The following is a 22,028-nucleotide window of genomic DNA, read 5'->3' on the forward strand; positions in this document are numbered from 1 at the left end:
GATGTGTTGGTGGCAAATGCACAGGCTACAGATAGACTGTGCTGGGGATGCAGCGTTTTGTCTCTAGCCAGTTTTGGGGATAAGCTGTTCCAGGGCGAGAGACTATTTTCGAAGCCTACGACATCTTTGACTAATTTTGAAGCAGGCTAATATGGATAATTAGATTGGTATTATATCATGTCTCTCCACAACTGTCTTTTGCACAGAGACTTGGACGATATATTATTGTTCTGACTTTTTGCTTTGAAATTTAGCTCCCCTTTGCCTATTATCTATGCCACTACCCACATAATCTGAATGGATTGACTCTACATCCTTAGTATTTTACTAATAGGGGGAATACTCGCTAAAGTAATATATAAAGCTAATTTTCTAGGACTGAGCTACTCGTTAACAATTGTTATTTGCTGGGGGTTTTTTTTCTATATGTAGCCATACATTATTCTAGATGGGTGGGTTGTAATGGTGTCCCTTTTGTTTATTAAATCTGTATGCTGTTCCATATAAATGAGGAAAGTGAAGGCTATGTGGGTTAGATTTTTACATATCTGTTATTTATTAAGCTGTTTAGTCCTATAATAGTTGAGCTATTTCTATAAATACAAGCCATTCTGTGAAATAGAGTTTTAAACTTAATACCCGCAGGATACATAGCCTGCCACAAATATTGTTAATTTTTTTAAAAACTAGGCTTAATCAGCCCCATAATGTTCCTGCCTCTGGGTTTGTTCTCAGTTTAAATTTATAGCTTGTGCGTTTACTACAATCTGTGTATATATTGCTCTACGTATATATGTATTTCCTTGACAAACAATCATTAACAAATTTATTGCTATATAGTGATAAACTTAACAGCTTCCTTTTTCTAATACGGTCCTATAACAGGTATGAAAGTTATTTTTTTTAGAGTGCAGTGACCAGAATATTTCATTTAACTTTAATCACTGGTGCCTTGAGAATTTCAACTCACCAGGCTGGTCTGTCTCTTATTTCTTGCCTATCACTGCTCGAGGAATGCCAACAGTGGCATCTTTATACTGGTCTACTTACTGCACAAAGTTAATGTTCTAGTTGAACAATGTTTTAATGTGTTGTGATATGCGTGGGTCAATTACTATTTATCCTAAAGGTTAACTCCAAAGATTGGTAACTTATTTTTATACTGTGTCTTTCTCCGTGCCTGCCCATCTCCACTTCCCCTTATAATTCTAGCATCTTTATTATGGATGGTACTTGTCCTTTGATATAAAACAACACTTTAATAAGCCTATTTACTTTATACATCTAATTAGCGATAAAGGGGTTTTGTCCGTGTATTCCAAGCGATTATATATTAGGTGCACCGTATTAATTTACATTTCTAGTTGGGTATAAACATTTACAGTGCTTATTATATCATTCTCCCTTTGGCTATGGTCACTGATGTCCTCATATGGTACTCCTGCTGTTGGGTGTAGGGCCCGCATCTGATTAGCGGGATTTACTTTTTTCTTATATCAGTCTATATATGATTGTGCAATACTACTGTAGCATATGTTATACCTCTTTAATACGGATATGGGTGCATCATTATAATGGAGTAAATGTGATTTGGAACCTGTTTTTCTCCTCTCGCTATTTATTTCATATTGTGTATTTCTTACGTATTGAATGTTTCGACCCCTAGACTAAAGATTAAAATTAGCATTAGGGTAAGTTGCCAGCTGTTAGTAAGACCAGCAGCAGTTGTTTAGTTGAAAATGGGAGTTTCGTATAACATTGTTGCTTCCTAGATATATTCTATATATTTTATATGGCGGAGTAAAGCTCTTAAAGTTGCCAGAATTTGGAGGATGCCTTAGTATGTCACAGGATCAATCTCCGCCCCCCCCCTTTTTTTCTTCCTTTCCTTTTTGGGGTGCCCTGATGCCGTGGAACGGTGTTAGGGGTCCCCTTGAGCAGTTTTCCTTGCAACATACCGCAATGTTTCCCCTTCCTCGTATGCTTGAATATTTCTTAGATACCCTTTTTCAGGAGGCCCTGATGTGTTTAGATTTACGTTTGACGGTCTCCTTTTACCATGGGCCTCAATTTGATATTTATGCTCTATATCATTCTGGGTCAATTTATGTTTCTTATGCAATAAAATAGAAAATGTGAGGTTTATTTCTATTAATATATCTGTGATGTAACAGAACTGTTTATTTTGTGATTGATATGTTCTCTTTTAGTAACCTATATATGACATCTGCAACTCAGTTGTGTCTGGATTTATGCTTTACGGTTTCTTTTTACTATGGGCCTCAATCTGATATTTATGCTCTACACCATTCTGGATCAATTTATGTTCCTTATGCAATGGGATAGATAATGTGAGGTTTATTTCTACTATTTTAGCACAACTGTGATGTAACAGAACTGTCTATTTTGCGAGTGATACGTTCTCTCTTGATGTCTGTATATGACTTTTGCAACTCAATATGTCTGTTATTTTATATATTTAACCTCAATAAAAATTATTAAATAAAAAAAAAATAAAAAAATTCTCTGCTAGGTGGTATTCAACAACAAAAGATATCAGATGCAATGTCTCTGAGAGACCACAAGATGGTGATATAATCCTTAGTTGTTACATTTGCAGGCTGGTAGTAGAATAATGGGTCCCTCCACAACTATTTCAATGTCAAGTTAATAGGATTCTTATTATATTAAGTTATGCCCCAGAAATATAGGTGCATATGTATATATAGCCTATAAAATATAGAGCAGGCCAACTGAGTTTAACACCAGAAAGGTGTAATGTGCAATAAAGAGTCTGTTATTGATATGCAAGCCTATGCAAGCTAGTGGTAATGGAGACAGGGGCCCAGGTGTAAAAAATAACAGATTTCCTGGGCGATGTATTTATATAAAAGCTGCCCAATATATATTTATATGGTGCTAAGGCAAGGTTAAGATGTTTTTTTTTTGTTTTTTTTTATTATGTCCGTGTATGATTCACACGAGGTGCTTGTTATACAGGCTTCTTACCGGCCTCCTGTAGCAGCTGGCTTAGTGGCTGTTTTAACCTGATGTGTCTCATGTGCTGCAGGGGTATATACGATCCCCCGTAGCCTTCCCAGGGGCAGATGCTGCTTTCTTTGGGCTCCTCCTGAGCTGGTGCAGTTGGTGAAGCGGGGAGGGCTCCTCCAAGATGGCGCCCGTAAGTAATGTGATTTTGCGCAGTGTTGTGCAGTATTAGTGTCCTCCCAGGGCATGGGCGATCTCCGGCCCTTCACAGTATTGGCCAGTTGGAGCTCACAGGGCAAGTAGCCCAACAAGGCAGCGTTGTGGGAAAGGCGGCTGGCAGCAAGATACATAGATTTTAACGCTCTGAATTACTCTTTTTCTCTGCTGCCAGCCGTTAGCTCCGCCCACCGGAAGTCCACAAAAAAAGATTAAAAAAATTAAATAATTTTTTTCTATTTTATTTATTTTTTATTCTAAGTTGGAACAGTCAGGTTACTTTTTTTAGGTGGTGTATGGGGGTGAGGGTTGGATTAAATAAAATAATAATTTAAAAAAAGCTTCTACACTAATTAAAAAAAATTGCTGTCAAATTAATAGGGCGTTTTTGACATATGCCCTGTCTGAGAGCACTTTCAGCATGCCCAGTCTGCCCCATATGACGTCTTTTTTATGTCATCTATTTAGTTTGCAATCAACCGTTAGCGTACAGACGTCCTAAAGGGCTCCTAACCTCCTATAGGTCAGGCTGACAGCAAGAGGGGCGGGGCTGTACGTCACAGAGCGCCTCTGTTGGCTGCTATCACTGTCACTCACAAATGATGGCGTCCTGCTAAGAAGACATGCTGAGGAGACAGCAAATACAGCCTGGGAGGAAGAGGGGAAGGCAGAGGGGTCACATCAGAGCTGCAGAGATGCCTGTGCTGTGAAATTAAACCAGGTGAGGGAGTCCCTATTTATCCTGAAATGGGGATTTATATTTATTTAATTTTTACGATGGTTCTGCTGCTGCTTCACTGCCTGGTGGTCTAGAGGATAGAGTCTTGTTTGTGGTTAGGAGCTCTTTTTACTGATACAAGCTTGTGTTCTAATAAATCATTTATCTTGTTTGGCTGTATTTGACTGACTCTGGTCTGTATCTGTACCAGTGTACTTAATCCACCTAAAACATGCTTTGCAGGTCTGGGCTGCTGAGAGTACCGGACACTCATGCTTCAATGTTTCTTAATCCAAATGGAGGGACCGGGGAAAACCACTGTCATAGCAGATTGTGTTTCCCCAGCATTGTTGTTTCTCTAAGCACTTAGAGCGCCTCCTTGTCCCTTTCTTCTGGCTGTAGCTCAGTCACAGGGACCTTATGATAGGGTTTGCAGTTGCACATTGCCTCACAGGTGCCCACCAGCTGATCCAAGCTGCTGTTGGTGGGGGTTGACTTGTGCATTAGCAATGGTAACCATTCTGCCCATGCATGCTCCTTGTTTCACCATGAACAGTCCTTTATGGGGCAGTTGGGCTGGTGCAGGATGGGGGGCATATGGTCATTCGGGGGAATGTGCAAAGGGCCCCACACAGTGTGACATATTACATACACACAACACTGCAGGAGTGCTATTCTCATCGGGCATTTTGTTGTTGTAGGATGAGTGTTCTCATTTCAGTGATGACATGCACTGATAATATAAATGCACATCTTGCCATGCCTGTGTAAAAGTGAATGACTTACTGGTGTAGACATAAGTGTTGTGACTGACTACACATTTGAGGTGGCTTATAACTATTAGAACTTGGAATGAAAACATGTAGGTTGATCAACCAGGGTGGTATTTAAACCAGAAGGTTGGATTTAGGGCTCTGTCAAAGAGTCTGTGGGCAAGATTATTTTTTTTCTGTCAGTGTCTCACAAAAGTGAGTAAACCCCTTACATTTTTTTAAATATTGTATTATATCTTTTTATGTGACAACACTGAAGAAATGACACTTTGCTACAATGTACACCCCTAAGTGGAAATGTCCAAATTGGGCCCAATTACCCATTTTCCCTCCCCGGTGTCATGTGACTCGTTAGCGTTACAAGGTCTCAGTTGTTAATGGGAAGCAGGTGTGTTACATTTGGTGTTATCGCTCTCACACTCTCTCATACTGGTCACTGAAAGTTCAACATGACACCTCATGGCAAAGAACTCTCTGAGGATCTGAAGAAAAGAATTGTTGCTCTACATAAAGATGGCCTAGGCTTTTAGAAGATTGCCAAGACCCTGAAACTGAGCTGCAGCACGGTGGGCAAGACCATACAGCGGTTTCACAGGACAGGTTCCACTAAGAAGAGGCTTCACCATGCTCAACCAAAGAAGTTGAATGCACGTGCTACATATATGTATGTCTTTGTATGTATGTATGTGTGTGTGTGTATGTGTATATATTTATATATATATATATATATATATATATATATATATATATATATATACAGTATATATATACAGTATCTCACAAAAGTGAGTACACCCCTCACATTTTTGTAAATATATTATTATATCTTTTCATGTGACATCACTGTACAGCCTGTATAACAGTGTAAGTTTGCTGTCCCCTCAAAATAACTTAACACACAGCCATTAATGTCTAAACCGTTGGCAACAAAAGTGAGTACACCCTTTAGTGGAAATGTCCAAATTGGGCCCAAAGTGTCAATATTTTGTGTGGCCACCCTTATTTTCCAGCACTGCCTTAACCGTCTTGGGCATGGAGTTCTCCAAAGCTTCACAGATTGCCACTGGAGTCCTCATGGCAACATCATGGAGCTGGTGGATGTTAGAGACCTTGCGCTCCCCCATCTTCCGTTTGAGGATGCCCCACAGATGCTCAATAGGGTTTAGGTCTGGAGACATACTTGGCCAGTCCATCACCTTTACCCTCAGCTTCTTTAGCAAGGAAGTGGTCATCATCACCTTTAGCCTCACCTTTACCCTCAGCTTATTTAGCAAGGAAGTGGTCATCATCACCTTTACCCTCACCTTTACCCTCGGCTTCTTTAGCAAGGAAGTGGTCATCATCACCTTTACCCTCAGCTTCTTTAGCAAGGAAGTGGTCATCATCACCTTTACCCTCAGCTTCTTTAGCAAGGAAGTGGTCATCTTGTTCTAATAAATCATTTATCTTGTTTGGCTGTATTTGACTGACTCTGGTCTGTATCTGTACCAGTGTACCTAATCCACCTAAAACATGCTTTGCGGGTTTGGGCTGCTGAGAGTACCAGACGCTCCAATGTTTCTTAATCCAAATGGAGGTGTGTTTGGGGTCGTTATCATGTTGGAATACTGCCCAGCGACCTAGTCTCAGAAGGGAGGGGATCATGCTCTGCTTCAGTATGTCGCAGTACATGTTGGCATTCATGGTTCCCTCAATGAACTGTAGCTCCCCAGTGCCGGCAGCACTCCCACCACCATGCTTGACTGTAGGCAAGACACACTTGTCTTTGTACTCCTCACCTAGTTGCCGCCACACACGCTTGACACCATCTGAACCAAATAAGTTTATCTTGGTCTCATCGAACCACAGGACATGGTTCCAGTACTCCATGTCCTTAGTCTGCTTGTCTTCAGCAAACTGTTTGCGGGCTTTCTTGTGCATCAACTTTAGTAGAGGCTTCCTTCTGGGACCAAAGCCATTTTGACCAATTTGATGCAGTGTGCGGTGTATGGTCTGACCACTGACAGGCTTACCCCCCACCCCTTCAACCTCTGCAGCAATGCTGGCAGCACTCATATGTCTATTTCCCAAAGACAACTTCTGGATATGATGCTGAGCACGTGCACTCAACTTCTTTGGGCGAGGCCTGTTCTGAGTGGAAACCTTCCTGTGAAACCGCTGTATGGTCTTGCCCACCGTGCTGCTCTTTGTTCGACGTCCAACTGAAGAATGAAGGTTCCTTTAAATGACGTCATCCAAGATGGCGTCCCTTCAATTCCGATTGGCTGATAGAATTCTATCAGCCAATCGGAATTAAGGTAGGAAAAATCCTATTGGCTGATGCAATCAGCCAATAGGATTGAGCTTGCATTCTATTGGCTGATTGGAACAGCCAATAGAATGTGAGGTCAATCCTATCGGCTGATTGGATCAGCCAATCGGATTGAACTTCAATCCGATTGGCTGATTGCATCAGCCAATATGATTTTTCCTACCTTAATTCCGATTGGCTGATAGAATTCTGGATAAAGACTTCTGCCCGTCTGGAGGACCTCATATGCCCGGATTTGATGAAGACTTCTGGCTGGATCGGATGAAGACTTCTGCCCGGCTGGGTGAAGACGGCTCAAGGTAGGGTGATCTTCAAGGGGATAGTGTTAGTTTTTTTTAAGGGGGGATTGGGTGGGTTTTAGAGTAAGGTTGGGTGTGTGGGTTGTGGGTTTTAATGTTGGGGAGGGGTTGTATTTCTTTTTTTACAGGTAAAAGAACTGATTACTTTGGGGCAATGCCCCGCAAAAAGCCCTTTTAAGGGCTATTTGTAATTTAGTATAGGGTAGGGAATTTTATTATTTTGGGGGGCTTTTTTATTTTATTAGGGGGCTTAGATTAGGTGTAATTAGCTTAAACTTCTTGTAATTTTTTTTATTTTCTGTAATTTAGTGGGGGGTTTTTGTAGTTTATTTTATTTAATTGTATTTAATTTTAGGTAATTGTAGTTAATTAATTTAATTTATTTAATGATAGTGTAGTGTTAGGTGTAATTGTAACTTAGGTTAGGATTTATTTTACAGGTAATTTTGTATTTATATTAACTAGGTAGCTATTAAATAGCTATTAAATAACTATTTAATAACTATTGTACCTAGTTAAAATAAATACAAAGTTGCCTGTAAAATAAAAATAAATCCTAAAATAGCTACAATGTAATTATTAATTATATTGTAGCTATCTTAGGGTTTATTTTATAGGTAAGTATTTAGTTTTAAATAGGAATAAGTTAGTTAATAATAGTAAATTTATTTAGATTTATTTAAATAATATTTAAGTTAGGGGGGTATTAGGGTTAGGGTTAGACTTAGGTTTAGGGGTTAATAACTTTATTATAGTGGCGACGTTGGCGGCGGTAGATTAGGGGTTAATACATTTAATAGGCTATGTGGGCTATGGCGGTTTAGGGGTTAATACTTGAATATGTTTATTGCGTTGTGGGTTAATGGCGGATTAGGGGTTAATCGTTTTAAGAGGTAGTTTGCGATGTTGGGGTTGGCGGATTTAGGGGTTAATAGACTTTCTTAGTTATTGCGGTGGGGGATTGCGGTTGACAGGTAGATAGACATTGCGCATGCGTTAGGTGTTAGTTTATTTTTGCAGGCATTTTCAGGAGTTACAGTGCTCCCATACTCAGCGCAAGGCCTGCTACGGCTGCCGTTTATGGCGAGGTAAAAATGGAGTAAGATTTCTCCATTTTCGCCACTTAAGGCCTTGCTCTGGATATTGGATACCGATTTACGACGCGGTCCCATGTTAGCCTATGGGAGTAATAATTGCGAGCGACGGGTGAAATATATACGTGTGTAACATGTATGCTACGCCGTATATGTAATACCAAAATCGCATAAAAAACTGGCGGCGGAGGATTTTGCGGGCGACGCTGCATATGTAATGGAGGCCCTGATTTTTTTTGTATTGATTTTAAAAGTTGTATAGTTTAAATATATGTAAGTGATCACACAGATGTAATGATTTTATAATAAAAACTTATTTTAACTTATTTTTTAGTAGATTTCTGAATTCCCTCAACAAGCTTTAGATTTGCTAAATTTCAGATGATCTAACTGAAGAGTTAGAGACCAGCTGCACCATGCAAATAAAAGTAAAATAAGTGTGCTTCCTTCTACAAAAAAAAAGTACCTAAGTTGCTCTTTTGTATAGTGTGTATGTTTTGTTTTATTTATTTTTTAATTTTAAACTTTGTTGAAAATTTCTCACACAGAAAGTATAGACTATACATCTGTCCCACCCACTCTTTTTTTTTGTTGCTTACAAGGACAGTCTAGTCAACATTAAACTTTCATGACTCAGGACATTTAATATTAAACAACTTTCCCATTTACTTTTATCAACTTTGCTTTGTTCCTTTGGTATTCTTTGTTGAAAGCTAAACCTAGGTAGGCTCATATGCTAATTTCTAACTCCCTGAAGGCCGCCTCTTATCTTAGTGCATTTTTACATTTTTTTTTACAGCTAAACAGTGCTCATATGTGCCCTATATATTACATTGTGTTCACTCCTGTGGAGTTACCTAGGAGTCAGCATTAATTGGCTAAAATGCAAGTCTGTCAAAAGAACTGAAATCAGGGGCAGAGGTAAAAAGTATATTAATATAACTGTGTTGGTTGTGCAAAACTGGGGAATGGGTAATAAAGGGATTATATATCTTTTTAAACAATAAAAATTCGGAATGCTTTAAACCCTGAATGCTTGTGCACAAAATCCATGTAATTTGTGTATGAATTGTCCTGCATTCTACAAAAAGTTAAAAGCATGGTGTTTGTCTAGCTTTTAAAGTTATTAGTATATATACATATGTCTTATCATATAGTTTGAATATCATGTTATCTCTAATTTATATATATATATATATATATATATATATATATATATATATATATATATATATATATATATATATATATATCCCAGGTGCCTCTTACACATGCATTAGCTACGCAGAAATAAACTGGTAAGATGCATTGTATTTAATAAATATATATATATTTTATCAGTTTAACCTTATATTGTGGGTTTTAGCTCCTGAATAGGAGCACTTGTGGTAAGCTAGAGGGAGTATGCCCACTCTTTGTTATAGTGCAAGAGATTATTCACCCCTTTTTTGCACATGTGGGATAAGTTACAGGCTCCCAGCAGTATAACCTTACCATGTATAAAGACACAGAGCCAGTCAGGGGTGACATTCAAAGTGGAACAAGCTCATAATTCTAACTTTCTTCCCACTTATTGCACAATTGTGCATAAACATTGGTTGCATACAGGCAGGCTTAGTAAGGGTTGGGGCGGGTCAGGCTAGTGGGTTGATATGTTAGTCAGTAATTTTTCTATTGGGGGCATCATTTCATTCTCTGACCCAGGCAGCACAATGTCTTGAGCCGGCCCTGCTTGTAACACTAACGAGTCACATGACACCGGAGAGGGGAAATGGCTAATTGGGCCCAATTTGGACATTTCCACTTAGGGGTGTACTCACTTTTGTTGCCAACGGTTTAGACATTAAAGGGACACTGTAGCCAAAATATTTCTTTTGTGATTCAGATAGAGCATGCAATTTTAAGCAACTTTCTAATTTACTCATATTATCAAATTGTCTTAATTTTCTTGGTATGTTTATTTGAAAAGCAAGAATGTAAGTTTAGATGCCGGCCCATTTTAGGTGAACAACCTGGGTTGTCCTTGCTGATTGGACAGCACCTTTAAACAAGTGCTGTCAATGGTTCTGAACCCACAATTTGCTGGCTCCTTAGCTGAGATGCCTTTTTTGCCTTTTGTGATTCAGATAGAGCATGCAATTTTAAGCAACTTTCTAATTTACTCCTATTATCAAATTGTCTTAATTTTCTTGGTATGTTTATTTGAAAAGCAAGAATGTAAGTTTAGATGCCGGCCCATTTTAGGTGAACAACCTGGGTTGTCCTTGCTGATTGGACAGCACCTTTAAACACGTGCTGCCCATGGTTCTGAACCCACAATTTGCTGGCTCCTTAGCTGAGATGCCTTTTTTTCAAATAAAGATTGCAAGAGAATGAAGAAAAATTGATAATAGAAGTAAATAAGAAAGTTACTTACAATTACATGCTCTATCTGAATCATGAAAGAAAAAACTTGGGTTCAGTGTCCCTTTAATGGCTGTGTATTGAGTTATTTTGAGGGGACAGCAAATTTACACTGTTATACAGGATCTACACTCACTACTTTACATTGTAGCAAAGTGTCATTTCTTCAGTGTTGTCACATGAAAAGATATAATAAAATATTTACAAAAATGTGAGGGGTGTACTCACTTTTGTGAGATACTGTATATATATATATATATATATATATATATATGTCTTTGTATGTATGTGTGTATATACAGTATATGTATGTATGTCTTTGTATGTATGTATATGTGTATGTCTTTGTATGTATGTATGTATGCGTGTGTGTGTGTATATATATATATATATATATATATATATATATTTATGTATGTGTATATATATATATATATATATATATATATATATATATATATATATATATATATTTTATTATTTTTTTTTTTATTGAGGTTCTTTTCAAAACAAACAATCAATAATTGTTAATAAGCAGAACCGCTAGGGAAATAAATAAAATGTATGACTCAATAGCTTCAAGATATTTTAGGTTATATGCTTACACCAACATAAATGGGAGGTAAATATATATGTAGGTGAGAGGCTGCATAAGGCAATCGTTTTTTTTAAACAGTGATAAGGTCCCATGGAACATAAAAAGCTGTAAAATTTAAAACAGGTAGTGTGTCAGAAAAAGTTTAGCTCTAAATAAATAAATAAATAACTGTACGATCTTATAATGTCAATGTATGGATTGTTGTAGAACGTTATACTAACTTGAGGCAGCAGAATAAATATTTTAACACTGAAAAGCATGGAACAAAAAAACAAGCAAGGGCATCTACCCCATGAGTTATTCTTAGTTAGAAAGTGTTACACTCATTGTGGCTAATATTACACTTAACAGCCGGTGTGGATAAAGAGAACCTCTTTGGATTGTCACCGTCCTTTCAATGTTCATTACAGTCAGTTTAGAAGGAACCGCTGGTGGTTCATCTTACTTGCGGCAAGATTGCCTGGAACCTGGCAGTAACAAACGGAACCTGTGAGCAAGAAAGTCCACCGTGGGACACCATGATGTGTTCACAGAGAGCAGCGAGCAGCCCGCAGCAGGCCACCCGGGTCCCAGTTCAGGTGTATCAAGGGTGAATGTAAGCAGATGGCTGGTAAAAGAGGGGCTCGTGAGAACTGCGCCGCTCGCGGCTGTGCAGATCTGTTGATCTGGGTGCAGACTTCAGCTAGGATCGCCTGTATGATAAGTTCCATAGGTATCGGCTGCCAGGCTGAAGTTAAAGTAGGTCTGCTTGTGTCGGTAACTTTTTCCCAAGCTCTCACCCACTGAATGTAGCTCTCCATCTCCATGGCACATATTGTTTGATTAGGTCCGGTATCCGGAACTACAGGTTCTGTAGGAGCAGAGTTTGAGTCCCTCTGAGGTGCATTATTAACAGGCAGCGAGCGTTGGAGCGTGGGTGCAGTTTCATGAGAGGTTTGGATTATCTCAGGAGGTTGTTGAAGAGTGCGATCGTCACTGTCATTGAATGCCACGTACAAGTAGGCAGCGGAGCTCCTCCAAAATATAGATTGCAATCTCCATATCTCAGCTAATGTATGGCAGGTCTGTAACGCAAAATGTTTTGCAAGAAATGTATATCTGTAAAGCACATTGAGTACTGCGTAACGACAGGGCCAAAGGCATCCTGCCGGGGGGTTTAGAGTAGGCCAAGATTGTAAAATGGCTCCGGGCGCCGATGCCAGCAGTTATCCTTGCATAATTGTAATCAATAGACGCAGAGTCTAATTCACCATTCAGCTCCAGTGAAATATTAAATGGATCAATGAGTTAAGCTGGGAATTTCTGAGATTTTCAAAGAAAGGCTGCAGCAGCATACGGCTATGCAACTGAACATGGCCGCTGCCCGGAAGTTCCCCCCATATATATATATATTTAAAATAGGTGGAGCTATCTGGTGGGTGGAGCTTTATTTAAAGTGGTGGGGACTAGTGCCCCACCATCTTCAAAATTCACCAGCCGCCATTGCATTTTAGATGTACCCATGGAGGCCCATTTATCAAGCTCCTTATGGAGCTTGTGGGCCCGTGTTTCTGGCGAGTCTTCAGACTCGCCAGAAACAGCAGTTATGAAGCAGCGGTCTAAAGACCACTGCTCCATAATCCTGTCTGCCTGCTCTGAGCAGGCGGACAGGATTCGCCACAATTCAACCCGATCGAGTACGATCGGGTTGATTGACACCTCGCTGCTGGCGGCCCATTGGCCGCGAGTCTGCAGGGGGCGGCGTTACACCAGCAGCTCTTGTGAGCTGCTGTTGCAATGCTGAATACGGAGAGCGTATTGCTCTCCGCATTCAGCGAGGTCTTGCGGACCTGATCTGCACTGTCGGATCAGGTCCGCAAGACCTTTGATACATAGGCCCCTTAATGTGAACTCATTCTGAAAATTCTCGGTGTTCAGACTGCCTCAATTTCTACTGTGTCAATCATTCATTATGGAGCAGATTGGATGATTTTTCTTTATTAGGTCTGTTTCTGCAGACACTCAGAATTTTATCATTTTTTCTCTAGAGGATACTTTTGTATTTTAAATATTTTCTACGGTTCTTTATTGTGTAATAATGGGATGCTACAGTATTTTGCATATCTTGTGCTATGGCTATTTATGGCTGTGCAATAACAAAAAAAATTCCCTCTAGGGCATAATTCTTCAAACTTTTGTTCCCAAGACCCAGTACCATGATACTACATACCTTTGCAACCCTATTTGTATGCTTGGTCTGAACATTTCTAAAGTAATATATAACAATATAGCTGCAATTTCTGGCTAAAATGTGTGCGTATTTTAATGTGTGCATAGTTTTTTCCTGATTGTAGTCAACCTTGAAAGTATTGTACACCTAAAAATAAACAGAAAGTAAGGCGCCCATAGCGTAATATGTTCCAAATATTTATGAAGTATATGAAGGCGAATAATATGCACTCACATTTATGAAAGCACTATCGAGTGCTATATGGACAGGCCAGAAATTCAAGAGTAAACTCTCTAACTCTCCTCCTGTGACAACAGCAGGTATAGATGTGAGGGTATTTTATCTTCTTCCTTAGGATAGATAAAAAAATAACATACATAGCGCAGTATGTTTGATACATAAAATATAGAGAAAATACCATATCTTTTGCACTCACATTTGATGAAGCACTTCCAAGTGCTGTACTCGCAGGCCAGATATTCTAGAGTAGTCTGGCTAACTCTTTCGCCAAATCAGTAACATAAGGAGGAGATCTCTTAGTGTAGATTGGATACAAAAAGAAAAAAATGGCAGGAGTTTGGCAATAGGTACTACTTACAAAAATCCCATAAAAGAATGTGTATAAAAATCAGCTTTGATTAAAAATATTATTTTTATTATCAAAACTAAAACACAGCAACGCGGTTCTCAGTATTACACTGTTTCATCAGGCTGATGAAACAGTGTAATACTGAGAAATGCGTCGCTGTGTTTTAGTTTTGATAATAAAAATAATATTACGCTATGGGCGCCTTCCTTTCTGTTTATTTTTAGGTGTATCAACATAGTGAGAGGCCTCCTCACTTCCGAAGAGCTGCCTGTATCTCTTTCTCTACACCATTTGGGATATTACAGCCATACCTTTTCCAACTAAAAAAGAATATAAGATATTATTTGAATATTTACCCTTAAATGTACCTACAGAGATTTTAGATATATTTTATATTTTTTATTTCACACATATATTTTTTATCGATTTTTAATATTTTTTTAATTTATATTATTGTATTCCATTTTTGTATCTTTTTATATCTGTAAAAACTATTGTCTTTCACACAATACTTGGCACACCTAACAACTCTCCATTAAAGTGGTAGTGTTTCTGTTTTAAATTGAAAGTATTGTAAAAGGCAATAACACACACACTCTCATACAACTCACATGTATCATCTACTGTTATTATTGATTACTGTACAATAACATATTTTCCCTCTAGGGGATACTATAGGTAATGTATTTTACTTATCCTGTGCTGTGGCTATTTACTGCTGTGCAATAATATATTGTTCCCTCTTTGGGATACTTCAGTATTTACATATCTCTGTTGTTATTTATTGCTTTGCAATAACATATATTTTCCTTCTATAGAATACTAGAGTATTTTACATATTTTGTACTGGGTTATTTAATGCTGTACAATTATATATTTATCCCTCTAGTCTAGGGAAAGTTACAGTATTTACATATTTTATGTTGGTTGTCCTTATTGCTGGGAAATAACATATTTGGATTTTTGGGATGGTTATCTTATCTCAAAGGAGGTTTCCGATCTTGACTTCCAGGGAGCAAATTCCTCCTATCTGGGATTTCGGGAAAACCGGAAATGAACAGCCTTCCTATGCTGTGTGGAAGATCTGGCATCTATGGGAGTTTTTTTGTCCCGGTGCATTGGACAGATAGGAGAAGAGGTTTCTATTCCAACCTATTCTTTGTTTTCAAAGAGGAGGGAACCTCTCAGCCCATCTTAGATCTGAAGTACCTCAACAAATTCTTAGGTTCAAACTTCCGCTTGCACGCGAGGTTCAATTTAGTTCTCCATAGCATATTTTCGTATCCCAATTTTCAGAGATCGCTTCCAGTTTCTACGTTTTTCCCTTCCTGGACAGTCATTGCCGGTTTATAGCTCTTCCATTTTATTTTAGCTACAGCAGGATCTTTTCTAAGGTTCTAGAGGCTATCCTTTCTGTAGTCAGAATACAGGGGATTGCTGTGGCGCTATACTTGAATGACATTTTAGTTCAGGTGCCATCTTTACATTCAGTGATATCTCACAAAGATAAGGTACTATAGCATCTTCGGACGCATGGCTGGAAATTAACCTGGGAAATAGTTCTCTCACTTCCAATTAGAGAGTGATCTTCTTAGGTATCATTTCATCATCATGCGCATTTATCTCACAGATGTTCGCAAGGTGAAGATTCAGATGGCCTGTCGTGTTCAGTCGGACCTTTGGTTGCAGTTTCGGATGCTATTCCCTTGCTCACTTTCATATGAGACCTCTTCGATTATGTAGGTTTCAGTCAATGGCATGAAAATCTTTTAGACCTATCTCAGGTAATCGTTTTGGATCCAGAGACAAAGGGGTTCTATCCTGGTGGCTATCTCAGGAACCTGTTTTGCCAGGGCATGGGCTTCCTGTGCCCATTCTGGGAGCTCTTATTAATGGATGTGAGTTTGACAGGCTGGGGTGCTGTGTGGGGTTCTCTGAGAGTTCAGAGTATCTGGTGCCCAGAGAAAGCGATCCTTCAAATAAACATTCCGGAAAAGAGGGCTATCTTCAACGTTTTTCAGTCAGGGTAATGGATGCGTTCAGTTCATTTTATTTCATTTCAATTGAACTCTTCTCCTCGGTTGCCTATACAAATCATCAGGGTGGAACTCGCAGTTCTCTGGTGATGTGGGAGGTGTCTTGTATTCTTCAATTGGCATATCATTGCCATATATTGGCTATCCACATTCCAGGTGTGGACAATTTGGAAGTGGATTTCCTTCAGACGGGGAATAGTCACAGGTGGTTGTTGATTCCTTGCTTCAGGCTATTCGTATTAAGTATGGAGGACTTCTCTGTCTTGATGTGCGGGCCAGGGGTTCCCTTGGCATAAGGTGAAGACTCCTAATATACTTCAGTTTATTCAGGTTAAATTAGAGATTTTCGTGGACTCCACAGCTTGGGTATTAGTTTCCCATAGTTTATAAATGAATTTGTAGACTCTCACTGCCATTAGAAAGATAACATAATTTATGCTTATCTGATAAATTATTTTCTTTCTTGGCAGTGAGAGTCCTCGAACCCGCCCTGAATTAATGTAGTGGTGTCAGTCTTATGGGACCTCTGTACCCCTTTTATCTCTCTACTTTTCCTTGTCCTCGGCTTGCACTACTGAGAGGGTAGGGGAAGTGGGAGGGATATTTAATGATTGGATTGGGGTGTCTTTGCCTCTTCCTGGTGGCTAGGTGAAGTATTTCTTATAGGTTATGACTGAATTTGTGGACTCTCACTGGCATGAAAGAAAATAATTTATCAGGTAAGCATAAATTATGTTTTTACTCTATTTACCAAACATTTATTATAATTTGCTTAGGGCCAGATTACAAGTAGAGCACAAAATTGCGCTTTCACAAGCGTGATATTTGCGCTCCACTCATAATATCAACATATGCAAATGTTCGCTGGTATTACTAGTTGAGCGAAATTCGAATGGGACCTTATGTTCACATTGCATGGAAGCTTTGCTCTCACGGGAGCGTGCTTCCATAGGCTCTAATAAGAGCCTTGTTCTCATGACGATAGTCACAGCAGAGAACCTAGCACATCGAAGGGGGTAAGTCATGCAGCGATGGGCAGCAAAGTTGAAATATATAACATCAACAATTAGGAGCACCCCATATAGGAGTACAGAATAATATAAAAGGATATGTTAGAAATGAAGACTGTATCAATATACACTTCTTCCCATGATGTATGGTCGCTTTAAGAGCACAATGCTGGAGAGGAGTTGCAACCCCTTGGAGGTACACAGTACTGGAAACCGTATAGAGCTGTATAAAAAACAAACAGGTAGATTACGAGTTATGCGCACCAATGCGATATGGTTGCATTGAGCTCCATACCGCACAAAATACAAGCAATGTTTTGACGTGCTCGTGCACGCTTTCCCCATACACATCAATGGGGAGAGTGGGTCAGAAAAATACACCTGCGATCGCAGAATGAAAAGCTCTGTAACACAGCCCTATTGATGTCTATGGGGGAAAACAAGTAACGTTTAAACCTAACACCCTAACATAAACCCCAAGACTAAACACCCCTAATATTGCAGACACCTACATAATGTTATTAACCCCTAATCTGCTGCTCCCGACATCGCCGCCACCTAAATAAATCTATTAACCCCTAATCTGCCTCTCCCGATATTTCGCCGCCACTATACTAAAGTTATTAACCCCTATTACCTCGCACCCAAACATCGCCCACACTATAATAAATCTATTAACCCCTATTCCGCCACTCCCCGACATCGCCGCCACTAAATAAAGCTATAAAACCCTAAACCTCTGGCCTCCCATTGCACTACCACTAAAATAAACCTATTAACCCCTACACAGCCAGCCCCCCAAATCGCAACAACCTAAATTAAACTATTAACCCCTTAACCTAACCCTTAACCTAACACCCCCTAACTTTAACATAATTAAAATAGAGCTAAATTAAAGTTACAATTATTGACTAAATAATACCTATTTGAAACGAAATACGTACTTACCTGTGAAATAAAGCCTAAGCTAGCTTAGGTTTTATTTTTATTTCACAGGTAAGTTTGTATTTATTTTAACTTGGTAGACTAGTTAGTAAATAGTTATTAACTATTTTCTAACTACCTAGTTAAAATAAATACAAACTTACCTGTGAAATAAAACCTAAGCTGCCTTACAATAAAACCTAACATTACAAAAAATTAAAAAACCTACCATTACAAAAAATAACAAACTAACAGACAGATTACGAGTTTTGAGTTATGAGTGAAAAAGCATCGTTATGGCCCATAACGATGCTTTTTCACTACCGCCGATATTACGAGTCCTGTCAGAATAGCTGTACTGCACACTTTTTTGGCCGTCACGCAACGTCAGTACCGCACTTTTAAAAAAGTCCTTTTTTAATGGGACTCCCATAGTGCCAGTATTACGAGTTTTGGGGTGAGGCCAAAAAGTGAGCGGTACAGCCTAAAATAACAAGATCCATACTGCCATCTAAATTCAGTAGTTATGAGTTTTATGTTACAAAGCTGTACCATAAAACTCAACTAAACTGCTACAAAGTACACTAACAACAATAAACTACCTATTAACCCCTAAACCGAGGCCCTCCCGCATCGCAAACACTAAAATAAAATTATTAACCCCTAATCTGCCACTCCAGACATTGCCGCCACTTAAAAAATGTATTAACCCCTATTCCGCCGCTTCCCGACATCGTCACCACTATAATAAAATTATTAACCCCTAAACCGCCGCCCTCCCGCATCAAAAACACTATTTAAATATTATTAACCCCTAATCTACCGTACGCCCACTCCGCCACTATAATAAACCTATTAACCCCTAAATCTAACCCTAACATAACCCTAACGCCCCCTAACTTAAATATAATCAAAATAAATCTAAATAAAACCTAATATTAATAACTAACTAATTTCTATTTAAAACTAAATACAAACTTACCTGTAAAATAAACCCTAAGCTAGCTACACTATAACTAATATTTACATTCCGATTGACTGATAGAATTCTATCAGCCAATCGGAATTTAAGGGACGCCATCTTGGATGACGTCATTTAAAGGGAAACTTCAATCTTCAACAGCCATCGGAAGAAGAGGAATGCTCCGCTCCGGATGTCTTGAAGATGGACCCGCTCCGCACCGGATGGATGAAGATAGAAGATGCTGTCTGAATGAAGACTTCTGCCCGCTTGGATGAAGACTTCTACCGGCTTCGATGAGGACTTCTGCCCGCTTGGATGAAGACTTCTTCCGGCTTCCATGAGGACGTCTGCCCGCTTGGATGAGGACTTTGCCGCCTGGATGAGGATGGATGTCCGGTCTTCAAAAACTGTAAGTGGATCATCGGAAGTTAGTGTTAGGTTTTTTAAGGGTTTATTGGGTGGGTTTTATTTTTAGCTTAGGGTTTTGGGCAATGTAAAAGAGCTAAATGCCCTTTTAAGGGCAATGCACATCCAAATGCCCTTTTCAGGGCAATGGGGAGCTTAGGTTTATTTAGATAGGATTTTATTTGTGGGGGTTTGGTTGTGTGGGTGGTGGGTTTTACTGTTGGGGGGTTATTTTTTTTTTTTTTTTACAGGTAAAAGATCTGATTTCTTTGGGGCAATGCCCCGCAAAAGGCCCTTTTAAGGGCCATTGGCAGTTTAGTGTAGGCTAGGTTTTTTTTATTTTGGTTGGGCTTTTTTATTTTGATAGGGCTATTAGATTAGGAGTAATTCGTTTTTATTTTTGATAATTTCTTTTTTAATTTAGTGTAATTTAGTGTTTATTATTGTTTGTACCTTAGATAATTGTATTTTGTTAATTTAGTTTATTTAATTTTATTGTAAAGTAAGGTTTTTGTGTAAGGCAGGTTAGGTTTTATTTTACAGGTTAATTTGTATTTATTTTAACTAGGTAGCTAGTAAATAGTTAATAACTATTTACTAACTAGTCTACCTAGTTAAAATAAATACAAACTTACCTGTGAAATAAAAATAAAACCTAAGATAGATACTATTAGTTATATTGTAGCTTGCTTAGGGTTTATTTTACAGGTAAGTATTTATTTTTAATTAGGAATTATTTAGTTATTAATAGTAAGTTTTATTTAGAATTATTTTAATTATGTTAAAGTTAGGGGTGTTAGGGTTAGGGTTAAGTTAGGGTTAGACTTAGGGTTACGTTAGGGGTTAATATATTTATTTAGTGTTAGTGATGTGGGAGGCCAGATGTTTAGGGGTTAATAACTTTAGTATAGTGGCGGTGGCAGATTAGGGGTTAATATGTGTAGGTAGGTGGCGGCGACATTGGAGGCAGCAGATTAGGGGTGTTTAGACTCGGAGTTTATGTTAGGGTGTTAGGTTTAAACATACTTTTTTTTCCCCAAAGACATCAATGGGGCTGCGTTACGGAGCTTTACGCTCCGTGATTGCATTTGTTAGGCTTTTTATTATCCGCTCTCCCCATTGATGTCTATGGGGAAATCATGCACAAGCATGTCAAAACACTGCTTGAATTTGGGTGAAGCATGGAGCTCAACGCAATCATATCGCCCGCATAAGCCGTTTTTTTGCAAATTGTAATAGCAGCGCTATGAAAGGTGAGCGGTGAAAATAACTTGCAAGTTATTAGCGAGCCAGCCATAATGCAAAACTCGTAATCTGGCTGTAAATTATCCAAAACAATAAATATTATTCCTATTCTAAAACACCCCAAAATAAAAAACCCTAATCTATAATAAACTACCAAGGACCCTTAAAAGGGCCTTTTGTAGGGCAAAAAAACCCTAACAGTATACAATCCCCAAACCCACAAAATAAAAATAAAGTTAAACCTAATCTATCCATTGCCCTGAAAAGGGCATTTGTATGGGCATTGCCCTTAAAAGGGCATTCAGCTCTTTTTCCTGCCCTTAAAGGGTATTCAGCTGTTTTATGAAATGCCCAACGCCAAATCTAAAAATAAAAACCCACCCCAAAGCGGAAAAAAAACATGAAATAACAAACGAATTATCCAAAATAATAAAAATTATTCCTATTTTAATACCCATTTAAAAAAAAAAAACACCCCAAAATAAAAGAAACCTGATCTAGAATAAACTACCAATACCCCTTAAAAGGGCCTTTTGTAGGACATTGCCCTAAGTTAAACAGCTCTTTTACCTGAAAAAAAATACAAAGACACACTAACATTACAAACCCCCACCCCCCCAAACCCACAAAATAAAAAAAACTATCTAAAAAAACCTAATCTACCCATTTCCCTGAAAAGGGCATTTGTATGGGCATTGCCCTGAAAAGGGCATTCAGCTCTTTTGCTGCCCTTAAAAGGGCATTCAGCACTTTTAAGAGTGCCCACCCTAATCTAAAAAAAACCCACACCAAATAACCTTAAAAAAAACTAACACTAACCCCTCTTTAGGTCTCACAGTTGTTGAAGTGCCGCTTGAAGGATCTTCTTCCTGGCGGTTCCATCTTCATCCAGGCGGCATTTTAATCCAGACGGCTCCATCTTCATCCATCACGGGACTGCCATCTTCTTCATCCCTGCGGAGGTCCAGGCGGAGGTCCAAGGCGGCGGTCCATCGATACGAAGTGGAGGTCCTCCTCATGCGATCGTCAGCCGCACACTGAGGATTGAAATACAAGGTACTCCTTTTATACTACGGGTACCATTGCATTCTTATTGGCTGAAAATGTTGAATCAGCCAATAGGAATTATGGCTGCTAAAATCCTATTGGCTGTTCAAATCAGCCAAAAGGATTTAAGCAGCTCTCATTCTATTGGCTGATTAATAACTTTAATATAGTGTTTGCGATGCGGGAGGGCCTCGGCTTA

This window comes from Bombina bombina, chromosome 6 (assembly GCF_027579735.1).
Source record: "Bombina bombina isolate aBomBom1 chromosome 6, aBomBom1.pri, whole genome shotgun sequence".
NCBI lineage: Eukaryota > Metazoa > Chordata > Amphibia > Anura > Bombinatoridae > Bombina > Bombina bombina.